Genomic DNA, 13,925 nt, shown 5'->3' on the forward strand with positions numbered 1-13,925 from the left:
CTAGGTCTTAAAGGGTTAAACACAAAGAAAGGGGTCAGGCAAGAGCTGTGGTAGATCAGGAGAGACGGTTAAGAAGGCCTCGATCTCCCAGTAATATCTGCATCAGGCAGACTGATCCCTCCAAAGGGAGCTCTAACCTGTAACGAAAATCTTCACTGTGTAGCTGCTCCTCTCTTAAAACTACAAAACTGATCTAAGAAGCTGGAGATAATAGAACACATGAACAAGGTGCTGAAGAAGACATGCAAGATTGTTTTCAGACAAGCTTGAAGACAAATCTAAACTCCCCCCCCAATAACTTATTAAGGATTGAAGAAAAAAAAAGAAGGTTTGAGCCTTGCATCATCAGTACATCTGGTCTCTCTGTGTTTGGAGAGGAGTGCTTATTTGCCATGTTGCACAGCAGAGTTGCGTTAAACAAGAATTGGCTTTGGCTTTGCTTCTCACCTTGGCTTCAGTCCAGAGAGTCCCTCAGGCCATTGCTGCAAGACGTTAATGCTAGGAAACCTTTATGCATCATCCACTTCTCCCTGATGAAAGAAATAACAGCAGAATTGGGGTCCACAGTCCACAGTGTGAATCAGCACAACTCAGGACAAAAATAAATTAAATCTGTAACTGTGGTATATTAGAACATGTTCTAAGTCAATAATGCAACATCTGCATGTTGTAAAGTGAAGACATATCACGAAGCAGAAAGCCTGGCCTTATTTTCTTGCAACTGTAGCATTAACAGTTTACATTAAGTTAGTGTGAAACTGCAAGTTAGTCGTCTGCAGTCTTATAATATCCTTGGGGATTGTGAAGCCTATTACATCGTGGAAGACAGTGAGCACCTTTTTAATCATGGCATACAATTAATTAGATCCAGAAAAAAAGGTTTCAATTTTAAATGATATTCCCACTTGGGTAATTATAAAATGCAATGGTAACTTTAAAAAGGACTCTGCCAAGTTATTTGGCTACACTGGGGGGTGGGGGGTGGGGAGTAAATGAAAGGCTTCAGTAGCCTCACGCAGTCGTCCTTCTGCATGAAGGTGCCAAGTGAGTCAGCCGAAGGAATTCACTCACGTGATGTCATGTGCTGACATAAGAGTAAACTGATTCCTCTCGTGAACGCTACACAACTGCACGGCTAGAAGCCATGTGGAAAGGTGATATTTGGCATTCTCAACTGCTGCACACGACACACTTCAATACCTGGCATCTAAGAGGAGTCAGGGAAGGGTTACCAAATACTTTAAAGACAAAAATAAATTAACAATTACTGTCAATCTGCACGAATTAGCTCACATGTCTGGAAAAACTGCTACAGTCAATTTCATTTAAAGAAAAATGTCAGTATTACTGTATTTATCAGCTCCACCTTTCATTTCCTCTTTCTAGTGGCTCTTAGTTTTCATCCTCTGGAGGAATTTTCACTAATGCGATCACATGCGAACTCACAAAAAACCCTTAATCTGTGGGCTGAGTACGAAAACACTATAGAGTTGCTTTAACATTAATATTCTGTACATGCTCAACTGGATCAATACATGTCAGAAGCTATAATCAAAAATAAAATGGATCTCACGGATCTGTTGTTTGGATCATGAGGAGTTATTGCTATGATGCACCACAGGGGGGAAAAGGGAGGGTTACGAGTAATGCTGAAGCATCCTTCCCATTACATCACTTTAACTGGCAGGTAGCATCTCTCCAATCTCATCTAACAATATCAATAGTTCCTGTGACACAGGGAACCCGGTGGTGACATTACCGGTGTCATCGCAGACTAGGATCAAGAGTCATAGCAGAAATATGCAAGACACAAGCATACAAATTATGTAATTAAAACTGAGCAGAGCTGCCCCTAAGAAAAAGGCGGCGTCCCTTTAGATCCATGGAACCTTCATGTTGTGATTGCAAAAACAACAACAACAAAAAACCAAACACACACACACACACACACACACACACACACACACACACACACACACACACGCACACACACACAACACTGTCAAGCCAAGCTACCACTGTGCTTAAGCCGCAACATTAACTGAGTTATGTACTAACATTTATCCAGTAAGACACAGACACACAAAAGACGCTTGCTACTAAAAAGGCCACAAAACCTCAGTACTAGAAGTCACAAAGTTGCAGACTCACTAACAGTGCTGGTCACACAAACCTCAAAACCTGTCACTGCGCTCTGTATGGCCTCAGTCCAACCATCTGTTGGCATTTAGAAAGAGGTCAAAGATCATGAGGTCAGAAGTTCAGGTTCCCCTTAAACAGACTTCAGCCAATTAAACAGTTAACTGATAAAAGACAGTTTCATTATACGCAGCAAAAATCCCAGCTGAATGAAAGAGAAGCTACAAACTATGAGGGAACTATGAACTACTATTTTATCAATAGCGTTTACTTCCAGGTTTACACAGCTATAAGGTGGAATCAAATGTGTGCGTGAGACTTGCACTCCACTCTCTGATATGACACATCAGATGGAGAGCTGATGCTGCTATGTGGATCTCACTAAATCAGGGACTACAATCACCCACTACATTTTTAGTTAGTGAAGTTGGGAGTCGACCACACTGGAAGAGGGGCTTACTAGAGAGGCAGCATGTTACCGCTGTGTTATATCCTGACATTAGTTTGCTCTGCTGTGATGCATACTCTGCCACAGGCTCTTCAGATATGCTATTCAAGACCTAATCAGCATTTCTAAGGAGCCAGTTATGGTGTACTTTACATTTGGCTTGTAGTGCTCATTATCCATGTAGATAAGTGCGGTGCTAATTGACAAGATAAGATAAGACGAGATAAAATTCCCTTTATTAGTCCTGGGGTTGGGAAATCATTACGGCAGAAAAATTAAGAGTACAGGAATAAAATAAATAGATATTGTTATTGTTAGTGTGTTCCTTGATTTTTGGTGCCCACTTAGGGCTGTGCGATATGAACAAAATCTCATATCCCGATATAACAATTCTATCGTCCCGACAACAATATAAATCACAAAAATGTAACATTTTCTGTAATCTCGGGCAGCTCGACTTGCGGGAAGTGTTTCCAGCTGCGCATCGTGTACCTGGAGTCGAGTGTTTTAACCGATGCATGAAACTATACATTTTTAGACATAAGTTGTAACGGCCGCCGTTTTCTTTTTGAGTATTTATTACATGGCGTGCTGCGGGGAAAAGCCTATTCTAACGTTTGAGTCTAAGGTTTATTTTTTTAGCACCTGGCGGCTCTTTTTTACTTCTCATCCGTAAATAATCTGCTGTCTATGCACACAGCAACAGATATATGATTATCGACAACTTGTCACAGTTAGTTTCTGTACTATCAGAAACAGATTGCATGTAATTGCCAACTTGATCCCATTTAATCGCAGACTGACAGCAGTCTGACTCTGTCTTACGGTAACATTTATAACAGGTTTTAGTGTCCATGTTGCTTTTTTTCAGCAGTATCATGATAATATTGTATTGTTGAACCTTAACAGCAAGACAGACTATTGAACATTGCACAGTTTGAAAACTATTGTACTCAGAGATATATCAGACCTCAGACAAGCCTTAGTTCATAGCCTTAGTTTGTAGGAACCGGGTCATGATTCCTGGAAAGACATTGCTGTTAAGTGACAAATGTATTTTTTTGGCACATTGAGTACCACAAGGCAAGTGCCATCAAGTTCCATTATACTCAGAGGGCAGAAATTTCTAAAGCCAAAACTGGGTACCCCACACCAAAGCAATTTTGATTGGTAACATTTTTGCTCTGGTTGATGCCGTTATCTAAAGCCAAAACTTAGTAGTTGCAATCCCTTACTGCTTACTGTTCATTTTGAGTCAAAGACTTTGTCATTGAGGCTGGGCTAAACAATGCTACAAAGCCAGCCAATCAGGTTTTCATTGGACAAAGGGTAGATAGTTCATGACCATAAGAGCCAGGTCACACAAGGGTTAAGCACCAATGGAGCTATAGCTATGTGCCTTCTGAATAGGGCACTAATGGCCATCAATTTAATTAAAAAATAAAAATAAACAAAAAAGGTTGATGCCTATCCTCATGGAAATACCTGGCCGTTAAGTCCTTTAAGCCATTGTGATGTCAAGATATGGTCAAGACGCTGTGGTAAAAAGAAAGGCAAAGGAGAAACTGCAAGGTGTACAGCATTTTGCCAAACTGAGATTTCCTACGATCTTGAATAGTTGTGATGATGATGATGATGCTGATGGCGAGTGCTAGCTAAACAGAATCAGCCTGAGGTGTTGGGTTGAGATCTAGTGACCACAAACGCAAACGCAAAGAGCATTCACATACTTATTTAAACACCGAGTCCCCCCTCATATCTTATGAAGTGGGACATTGTCACCATTGGATACCATTCTTATCAGGAAATAAATGTGTCATCGTAGGATGATGATAATCATTCTGAACAACTTGTACAGATTTTCATTTACTGCTACAAAGAATACAAGCAGCAAGCACAAAAGGGGAGAGAAGGAAAGAGCCTGCTATCTAAACTATTTGACTAAAAATTCAGTGATTTTTAATCCAGTGATCAGTGAGATCAGCATATACAGAGATACGCTCATTAATAATTCAAAAGACTGATGCAGATGAAGCCCGGTGTTTGGTGCACTTACATATGTTGCTCAAATAGCAACAGCTAGCACCTTCAACTGTGACCTCACTGGGAGTAAACGCAAATGTATAACGACCGTAATGACATTAATAACGTGTGATGTGAAAGGTGAGTCACAGTGACAAGAGGAAGCACATGGATACATGTGTGTGTGTAGCTAAAAGAGCCACGGGAACACGAGGTTGAGAAAGGGTGTGAACAGAAAGAATAATCTGTGGCCAATTGTATCAAATTTTAGGATGATCTGGAACTTGTCTTGTGACTTCTCTATATATCGACTGCATATCTGTGTGTGTGTGTGCGTGGGGGTGGGTCTGCCATCTTTTATTGGTTGTCACAGTTTGTAAGGAATTAGTTCCCATGGCGCCTGAAGCTGTACAGTGGAAGCAGAATCAGGATAAGGCTCCATGTTAGCGGGGGGGGGAGGGGAGGGGGGGGAGGGCAGATCAGCTGACACAACTATGTCACTTTCTCAGCCAAAGACTGAGACAATGTGACAGGCTAACAGTCACTGCAAACACACACAAAGACTGATGAATCTGCAAAAGGCTTAAATAAACGTGCTTCAGTTTTTAGTTCTATGACAGTAGCAAGGATAGGGAAACGGTTCCAAATGCTGTCTTCTGCTTCACGCTACACTGTAAGCATGAGCCCGGTAATCATCTGTGAAGCATGTTTAGGGGGATGACTTTAAACCTCAGCATTACCTGATTAAGACAACTGCTGCTGCTCTGATAGTGGAACATGTAATTGGACAAGACAGACTAAAGACCTACGCAAAGCACCCTTCTCTTCCTCTCTCACCATTCCTTCCATTTACACTGTATCCCACTGAAACACTTGTATATGCCAGGTCAAGTAGACCCTAACCTATTTGACCTACACTTGGCAAAGCACACACTGACTATCTCAGTGGAAATTACTAACAGGAAGCAGTCAGTAGTAGCTGAGTTGGTAGCACCACTGCCTCACAGCAAGAAGGTCCTGGTTTCAAATGCAAGCATGGTTATCCTCAAACTTGTGTAAATGTCATGCACTAACTTAGTGTCCAGGTGGCGGGGAAAAACCCACACAAAAGATTCTTGATCTCAACAGTTTCACTTCCTGGTTTCATAATTTGCCAAAAAAAAAAAAGAAAGAAAAAAAACCCCCACACACAATCATCTAACACAACAGTAATTCATACTTTTCAAAACATAGAGATGCTTAGAGATGGACAAATAGAAAAGCCAGGGCTTAAGTTCCTTAAACTTGCCTTGTGATTGCTGGGGGGTTACATATTCCTTATTGGGCACACATTGGATGTTAGGCTCTAAACGGCTTGAAAAGACTGAAGATCTGGATCACTTAAACTCTGGTGTCATGTTTTCTGAAGAACTGAAGCACAAATTAAATCTAAATTGAAAAGATTATAAATGAAAATAGCTTAGAAGTTTTAGTAGGTGCGATTTTCTGCCCCTGCAGTTCAACTTGTGTGTTCAGAGGTGCTCTTCTGCAAATCTTGGTTGCATGTAACCAGTGGTTGTTGAGTTACTGCTGCCTTGCTATCAGCTTGAAGCAGTCTGACCATTCACCACTGACCTCTGGCATCAAAGCAGCATTTTAACCCAGAGAACTGCCACTCACTGGATTTTTTCTCTTTTTAGACCATTCGTTGTAAACCCTAGAGATGGTTGTGTGGGGAAAATACCAGTAGATCAGCAGTTTCTGAAATACTCAGAGCAGCCCATCTGGCAACAGCAACCATGCCACGTTCAAAGTCACTTAAAACACCCTCCTCCTCCATCCTGATGCCCAGTTTGAACTTCAGCAGGTCTTGTCGACGATGTCTACGTAGCGTTTTACTGCGTTTGGCCTCATTCCAAAATGTTTTTTTCTGTGACTTCAAAAGAATTTTAACTAGACCCAACAATACCTTTCAGTCCTTATTAGTGCGCATTTATCTAGTGCATAATGGTTTTATACCTTTAGTGCACATGGCTATTGTGCACTAGATAAATGTTGCCCAGCTTGTACCTGAAAGAATAACAAACTAACAGATAAAAGCATTTGGAAATTATTGTAGACTCCAAATGTTTAGGATAGTTTAAATCAAGCCGAGAACAGCAAGAGTAGCTGTTTGTCATGGGTTATGTAGTTCTTCTTTAATTGATTTTTATTTCTTTTAGAATTTTGTTTACTATAATTGCCTTTTTATCTCTGAGGAAAGACTTTATGGACTGCCATGAGTGAAACTGTTGGAGGCATTTCTTGTCTTTTGTGTCTCTGTTGGTTAATTTCTTAAATAACCAAAGAAAAAGTAAGTACATTTTTGATTTAAAAAAATGGAATGAGAAAAAAATAAGTTGAAGTGCCAGGCAACTTTCCAAACATTAGTGATATATTATTTAAATATTCAGTTTATGAGGATACGAAATTATTTCCTGTCAGCACTGCTTTTAATACCAAAGAAAGCTCTCCCCACTAGAAGAGTTGTTAAATTAAGATACTGTCAGTTGGCTTCCACGGCGTAGCATCAGTGCTCAGCCTCTCCTGTGTAATCTCCTCTCCAGCGAGGGCCTTTGTTTTGAACTCCACTGCCAGATGAGATGGGAGGGAGTTTTGTTTTGACAGCCCACATCTTCAGGTGCCAAAACCACAAATCTCTAGAGTTCAGGCATGAATGGTAGCACGTTAACATGCAAACAAACACATGCACACTCACATACAAACACGAGCGACAAATATCTGACAGTTCTGACAGGAAAGAAAACATTTTATTAAGTTATTAAGCATTTGAATGCTTGCACATGTGAATTTCAATTACTTTTTTTTTTTTTGCTTAAATCCGGACTAGAGATTTTTGTGAAAAACAGGCACTTAAATGTTATAAAATTCTCAAAAACAAAACCAGGTTCCAGCTTAAGGCCACTATAAGAGCTGGCCTTTAAGGATGTGTGTGGGCTTTAACTGCACCTTGGTTTTTTGACGTAGGAATTGGATGGGTTAAGGTTACCAAACAGCTAACCCAAACCAGGCATTTATCCTACAAGCAAGTTGCATCTCTTTAGCCTAAAATTGTTCTCGTCTGTATCTTAGGTGGTAAAACTCCACTGTTTACCAAAATCAAATGTCAGAGCCACACTTTTGCATGGTGGTATGCATGCATACTTTCAGTACTCTGAACAAAGACTTAAGTTTACATCTCTAAGGCTGTCAGCCTCGCTGTCAGTATTTGCATGATGTGAGCCTGTTAAACTTAACATCTAGAAAAAAAAGATGGTTTTGTGTAAAAAAAAAAAAAACAAAAACAAAAAAACACTCATAAGTGAAACATCACAGAGGAAAAACTCAACATACGTGTTGCTTTATTTTTACTACTCTCTCCTTCCGCATGTAGTAGATTTAGATTGAGAGCTGAAATAATTTGAGCAGTCAGACAAATTTTTTGACTATGCTCAAACCCATCTGCTGTTTGGTCTCATCACAAGCTCTCTTCTACATTCAACAACAACAAAAAATAAATCTTTCAATTTTTACTTTACACTTATCATAATCGAAGCAGATTAGTTCAGCAAATTCTTGTTAATTATTTCCTCAATTATATAAAAGCCCAACAGCTGAAGTGCTGTTGTTATTTGGTTACAGTACTTCTGCTTTATACCTAAACTCTAGTCCAGATTGAAAACACAGGTTGGCTAAGGAGATTCCCATGCCCACGGAAAGCAGTAAAGACAAAGCACGCAAAACCACATTATAGGTCACTGACGAAACGCTGCTGAGTCAGCAGAAAGAGGTCAACAGAGAGATGAGAGAGATGGGAGGGTTAGGAGAAACCGCACTGGTCAGAGTTTGACTCTCACAATGTGCACAGAAGTGAAAAGCCTGAAACTCAATCCCCGCATTCCTCTGGCTTTATGACAAGCGGGTGAGAAATGCTGCTGCTCTGCACATCATTCCCTGCCACCCTAGCTCGGCCTGTGATGGCGGTGGAAGTGCGGCGTTTACCTCTGTCCTAGAACAAGAGTGAATGCATGGCTTTCTCAAGACCAATTCACACTGCATATTTTTGGACCACCCACCCAACTCCAGCAGGCAGCTTGCTCAATCCAAGTTTTCTCTCCCTCCTTCAGTGCCAAGGATTCCATCCTGGGCAGTGGGAAAGATGCCAACCACATGCTAGCACCCAGAGCCACAAACACATTGTGGCAGAGGAAAAAGGCAATTCACCCACTCACACAAATTAAGACAGCATACTCAAAGACCCTTATCTACAACTCACTACATCCTGTCATGCATCAAATTAGAAAACGCCAAGCTCCCTTTATCATAAAGCTCTCCATGAATGTCTATTTATTTAGACATTTAGTTTTATTTAAGTAATCTTTCCATTACACTAGCGATGACTGTGGAAGGAGCTCCTCTAAAATAATAATGAGCACCTTACGCATTGTTAGATCTACAGTATTGTACAGCTGAGCCATACCAGGTTAACAAACAAAAGGGCAAACAGCAGCAGAAGAACAGCCACACAGACATGTGACCTCTGCTGTCTCCTCTGGTAAAGCCAAACAGGCTAAGGGCACCTTCTTCTCAATAAGCAGTAGATATCACAATATCATTTAGCTTAAGAGATCAATATGCACTTTGCTGTGGCTGACCTACATAAGTGGAGGAGCGCAGAATGTTGAAATCATTGGATTGTCTGTGAGCATCACCATCCCGAGAGGCCTGGTGGAGTCTCCATGGGAGTAGGGCATGAGTCAATCTTTGTGTGTTGATGTTTTTAAAACCTTAATGTCAAAACATTCTCAAACATCTCACAGGGTTTCTCCTGCACAGAAGCACCCCCAGAAGAGGAAAATCACCAGCATTTGTAGTATTTTTTTTTAAACAGATCTGCTAAATGAGATTTCATCTGTTTAAATAGTTTCACTAAAGGTCATAAAAGGAAAATGCACTGATGTCCAAATAAGGCTACACAGACTGCAAGTTGATGTATCACAATTACATCAAAGGCCCATCTTAAGCCAGGAGTACACCCTTAACAGTGCAGGTGTTTCATAAGCTAAATGCCACAGAGAAATAGCCCGCCCTTATTATGATTAAATGCAAGATTAATAACATTTACTTACTGAGCTTAAATGTTCTGAAATATTACATTAAACTGACATACTCATTATTTAGCACAGACTGGTGTCCTTGAATGCCAAATACTGAGCACGCTTAAGGCACAAGTTATAACTCTAACCTCAGAATTAAACTTCTAGAGTCCTGATATCAGCACAGCTACCTTTGCTCTGTTTACGGAATAATACAGTCCCAATCTAATCATTGAAGCTGGCCTAAAGATTTCTTGGTTAAAAATAGAGCTGGGCGATAGAACAATAACGATATGTATCGCGATATAACTTTTACTCGATAGAGAAATTAAGCTATCGCGATAGACTTCGCCGCTCTTGTCCTCAAAAAAAAAAAAAAAAAAAAAAAAAAAGGTCAGCCAATCCAAATTAAGTAGCGCAGAGCCGAACCAATCACAGCCGCAGCGTCACGTCCGCGTGACTTGTTACGTACAGCACAAGTGCCAAGCCGCACGTGTGTTTGTTTGGGAAGCAGCCAGCGGGTAATGGAGGAAATGAGTGTGCCGACTAGAAAAATCAACCGAGCGTGACCGAAGAGAAAACAGATGATGGTTCCAATGCCGGAGAGATTGTCGAACGGAAGAGCCATAGAAGTTCCGTAGTGTGAAGGTATTTCGGCTATTTCAAGTCTGACAAAAAACAGAGTAGCGTGCACTGTAAATTGTGCCGAAAGCAAGTCTGGAAATACAATAAACCGGTGCATGCGTCACACTGTGCGCCACGTTATTGTTTCGGTGAAATGAATTTCTACAATACTGTTAATTCTACTCTCTGCAGTGTTTAAATGCTTACATATACACACAGTTACTGTCCGTCCACACATACGACTCGGTTCTGCTTCTATGCCGCAGCTTTGTTTACTTTTTCCCACCGAGGCTTCTAGACTTCTGATTGGCCAACATTTCTGCACGGTTAGGAATCTAGCGCCACCTGCTGCTTTGGCATGTTCATAGCAGCGTTTTCCTTCATTTCTGCCTTTATGTGTGGACGGGATTATTTTTTAAAACGAAAACCTCCGTTTTCAAAAATACCCATGTACCCGTGTACGTAGCCTCAGTCTCTGACTGGAAGCGCTAATTCGTCATTCGGCTTTTGTCAGACTAAAGTAACTGTTAAAACTGTTTTAAAAGCTAAGCTATACAACAAGGAGAGATTGAGAATTTCCTTTTAGTTCTCAGTTTATTTGATATTGACAAAAGTTAGTCAGTTTTGTCTGTTCTTCTGTAAAACAAACTAAGATTTATTTTTAGAATTAATATTTTGTTTCTAAGTGGAATTGACAATTTAGTCTGTTTTGTTTGTTCTATTTTGAAACTTAAACGCTTTAACGGCTGCCTTTTGTGTAGTTTGCAATATTTGCCTTTATTTATCTGAAAAAGTCTCATGTTCCTTAAGTACATCTACCCTGTTGAACTTATTATGGGAAATAAATATTTAAATAAAAACAAGCTGCTGATTATTTCACATTTTACTTGTGAGCAACGGCACATTTAAATCTTACAAATATAGTTATTTGGCTCATATCGTGATAGATATCGTTATCGCCTGAAATGAAAAAAACATCGTGATATGAAAAAATCTCATATCGCCCAGCTCTAGTTAAAAAACAAACAAACAAAACAACCTTTAATGCCTCCATACTGGAGACCCTTTGTTGTTAGCTCTTTCAACGCTATGTAGCTAGCCTTCTAGCCAAATTGTACTGACGCGTGACATAGTACAAGGACATATGCATTAAAAAAAATTAACATAATTGTCCAATAGATCAGTTCCAATCCTGTATATCAACTTATCTGACAATATATGATGAGAAAGCATCTTCAGAACTTTCTAGAAAGCCCACAAGCAGTTTAACTAAAAAGAGAAACCATATCCAATGTGGTTTCTCTTTCCACTCCACATCGCAAATAGATGAGATGATTGATTTGAGTTCATTTAATAACACAATGAAAACAGTCTTGAAGCACAGAGGGGATAAATTCTCCCCCCCCACACACACGTCTCCTCTTGGCGTCAAAGCCCTCACAGCTTTTTCACCAATCATCTCGGCCTTGCTTCAGATACCTCTCCTCTGCCGTTACACCCTCTTCTCTCCCTCTGCTGTAAAAACCTGGCCATTACCCCACAGCTCATCCCTCACGCCCACCCAGGACCTGTCACATTGCTGTTTCCATGACAACACAAACGCAGAGACAGCAGGGTGAGATGCCCAGCAAGACAAGGCATATAGATACCAAGGGGAGGGGTGCACCATGTCAAGAAAACACTCACAGCATGTGATGGATAGATAACACAGCATAGGTAAATCTGGTACATCTAACCTACCTACAAACAAGAGCCACTTTAAGGTAATAATTCCCCAGTGGTCACTGTAAACTCTGTTAAAAGCAAAGAAACACACTGAATTAAATGTGCACACTTGAAAACAGACCAGCGATACATTTCAACATTCTCATAAATATGAAGCTGCACAACTGTGAGTGTTAGCTGTTGTCTTTAAAACATTAAAGCCCTCAAGTAAGTCAGAGGTCTGTGGTGATGGTCAGAGCGGACTGTGCTAAGCAGCAGACACATGGATGTCATCTTCCAGCCTGGTTCAAATGAGTCAGCTTAACAATGTTAGCAACTGTGTGTAGTAACAAGAGGAGTAGTTTTGTTCACCGCTAAAATGTGACATGGTTAAAAAGGCTTCTGATGTCATTGTTTAAATACTTGTGTGTTAAAATTAACCCAGCATTATCATTGTTCACCAGATTGCTCATGGGTCACAGAGGTACCATATGACAGTGGTTCTCAAACTTTTTTTGCTAGGTCCCCCTTTGTTTTACAAGAATAATGTTCGCACACGCACAAACACATCCTCCAACCACACACACCCCTATTTTGCTCCATTGCGGTTTATTTCACACCTCAAACATTTAGTAAACAATTAAGCAAATACAAGTAATCTGCAATAAATTACAGGTAGTAATAAAATAAACTACTAACTCTGTTACGCTACGTCCGCACCTACACGGGTATTTTTGAAAAGGCAGCTGTTTCGTCCACACGTAAACGGCGTTTCGAATCACCGAAAACTGCATTTTTTTTTTTTAAAACTCCTTTTTTGCGTTTAGGTGTGGACGAGGAATACAGAGTTCGTCATGCAACGTCAAAGGTATGTGCCTTTTTTCACGTCACGCTGTGCGCCACGTTATTGTTTACATGAGATGAATTGCAGAATGGCAGATAGAGACGAAATACTGTTAATCTGACTATCTTCAGTTTTTACACGCTTACATACACACACAGTTACTGTCCCTCCATTTAGAAAGGCAGAGGCATCATGGTGTGATTATTTTACGTGTAGTTGTTTTTTTCCTGTGTAATAATATTCAACATTGCTGTCAATACATTTTTCCAAAAATGTCTCTCTGTGCAAAATGGGTTTAAACACATAAACAGCTGTGGGATACTGTTTGTCCGGGATTTGAACCGGGGGAACAAATTGTGGCAGGATCAGCCTGATATTATATGTATCCCGCTGTACTTTTACTGTATAAAGAGCTAACATCTCCAAAATGTCAGGAGTAGTTAGTCATTATGAGAAGTGTTTGTGAACTAAAAATCAAGAATGTGGGATACTGTTTGTCCGTGATTTGAAGAGCCCAGCGCTACTCCCGACGAAGGGAAAGCCAATTATGCAGGGGAGACCTACCTCGGCACTTGTGCCGGTGAAATCAAAGGGCAGATATGCTTCACCATATTTTCTAGTCTGTGGCTTAGAATGAGGTTGGTTTGGAAACATATTCAGCGATGCTTCATCTCCTGCTTTACGTTTGTGTGGGAACCCCGTGCTAGCAGTGTCCAAGCCCCCCCCTTCATACCGCGCCCCCCTGCAATGGCTCTGCGCCCCCCTAGGGGCGGGCCCCACACTTTGGGAAGGTCTGCCATATGACAAGGCTGATTTCTCCAGCAAGGCTTTCCCTGGAGGGAGATCCAAGTTCTGCATAATTTTCCTTTTGAAATTCCTTTTTTAGGCAACCAACAACCCCAGTGACCATCAGTTAACTCTCCAAGAAGACTAAAGAAACCAACTACAATTAAAAACTGTAAACTCGAACTAGAAAGCAGCTTACAACTACCTCTTAACAATCTTACCAAAACATATACAAGTGATTACT

The 13,925-nt window shown here is 40.6% G+C and overlaps 1 protein-coding gene across 7 annotated transcripts in view; it reads right to left on the reverse strand.

Annotated features, from left to right (window-relative positions):
* ncoa2 (nuclear receptor coactivator 2) overlaps positions 1–13,925 on the reverse strand; it is a 63,907-nt gene that overhangs the window by 45,783 nt on the left and 4,199 nt on the right. For 6 of the 7 annotated variants that reach the window (XM_080864976.1, XM_080864980.1, XM_080864979.1 and 3 more), the window contains exon 2: positions 448–530. The exons of the other annotated variant lie outside the window; for it this stretch is intronic. The gene's annotated coding sequence lies outside the window, so the exon portion shown is untranslated. The remainder of the gene's footprint in view (positions 1–447; positions 531–13,925) is intronic. 7 annotated transcript variants of the gene reach the window in all.

This window comes from Rhamphochromis sp. 'chilingali' (assembly GCF_963969265.1).
Source record: "Rhamphochromis sp. 'chilingali' genome assembly, chromosome: 18".
Classification (NCBI taxonomy): Eukaryota; Metazoa; Chordata; class Actinopteri; order Cichliformes; family Cichlidae; genus Rhamphochromis; species Rhamphochromis sp. 'chilingali'.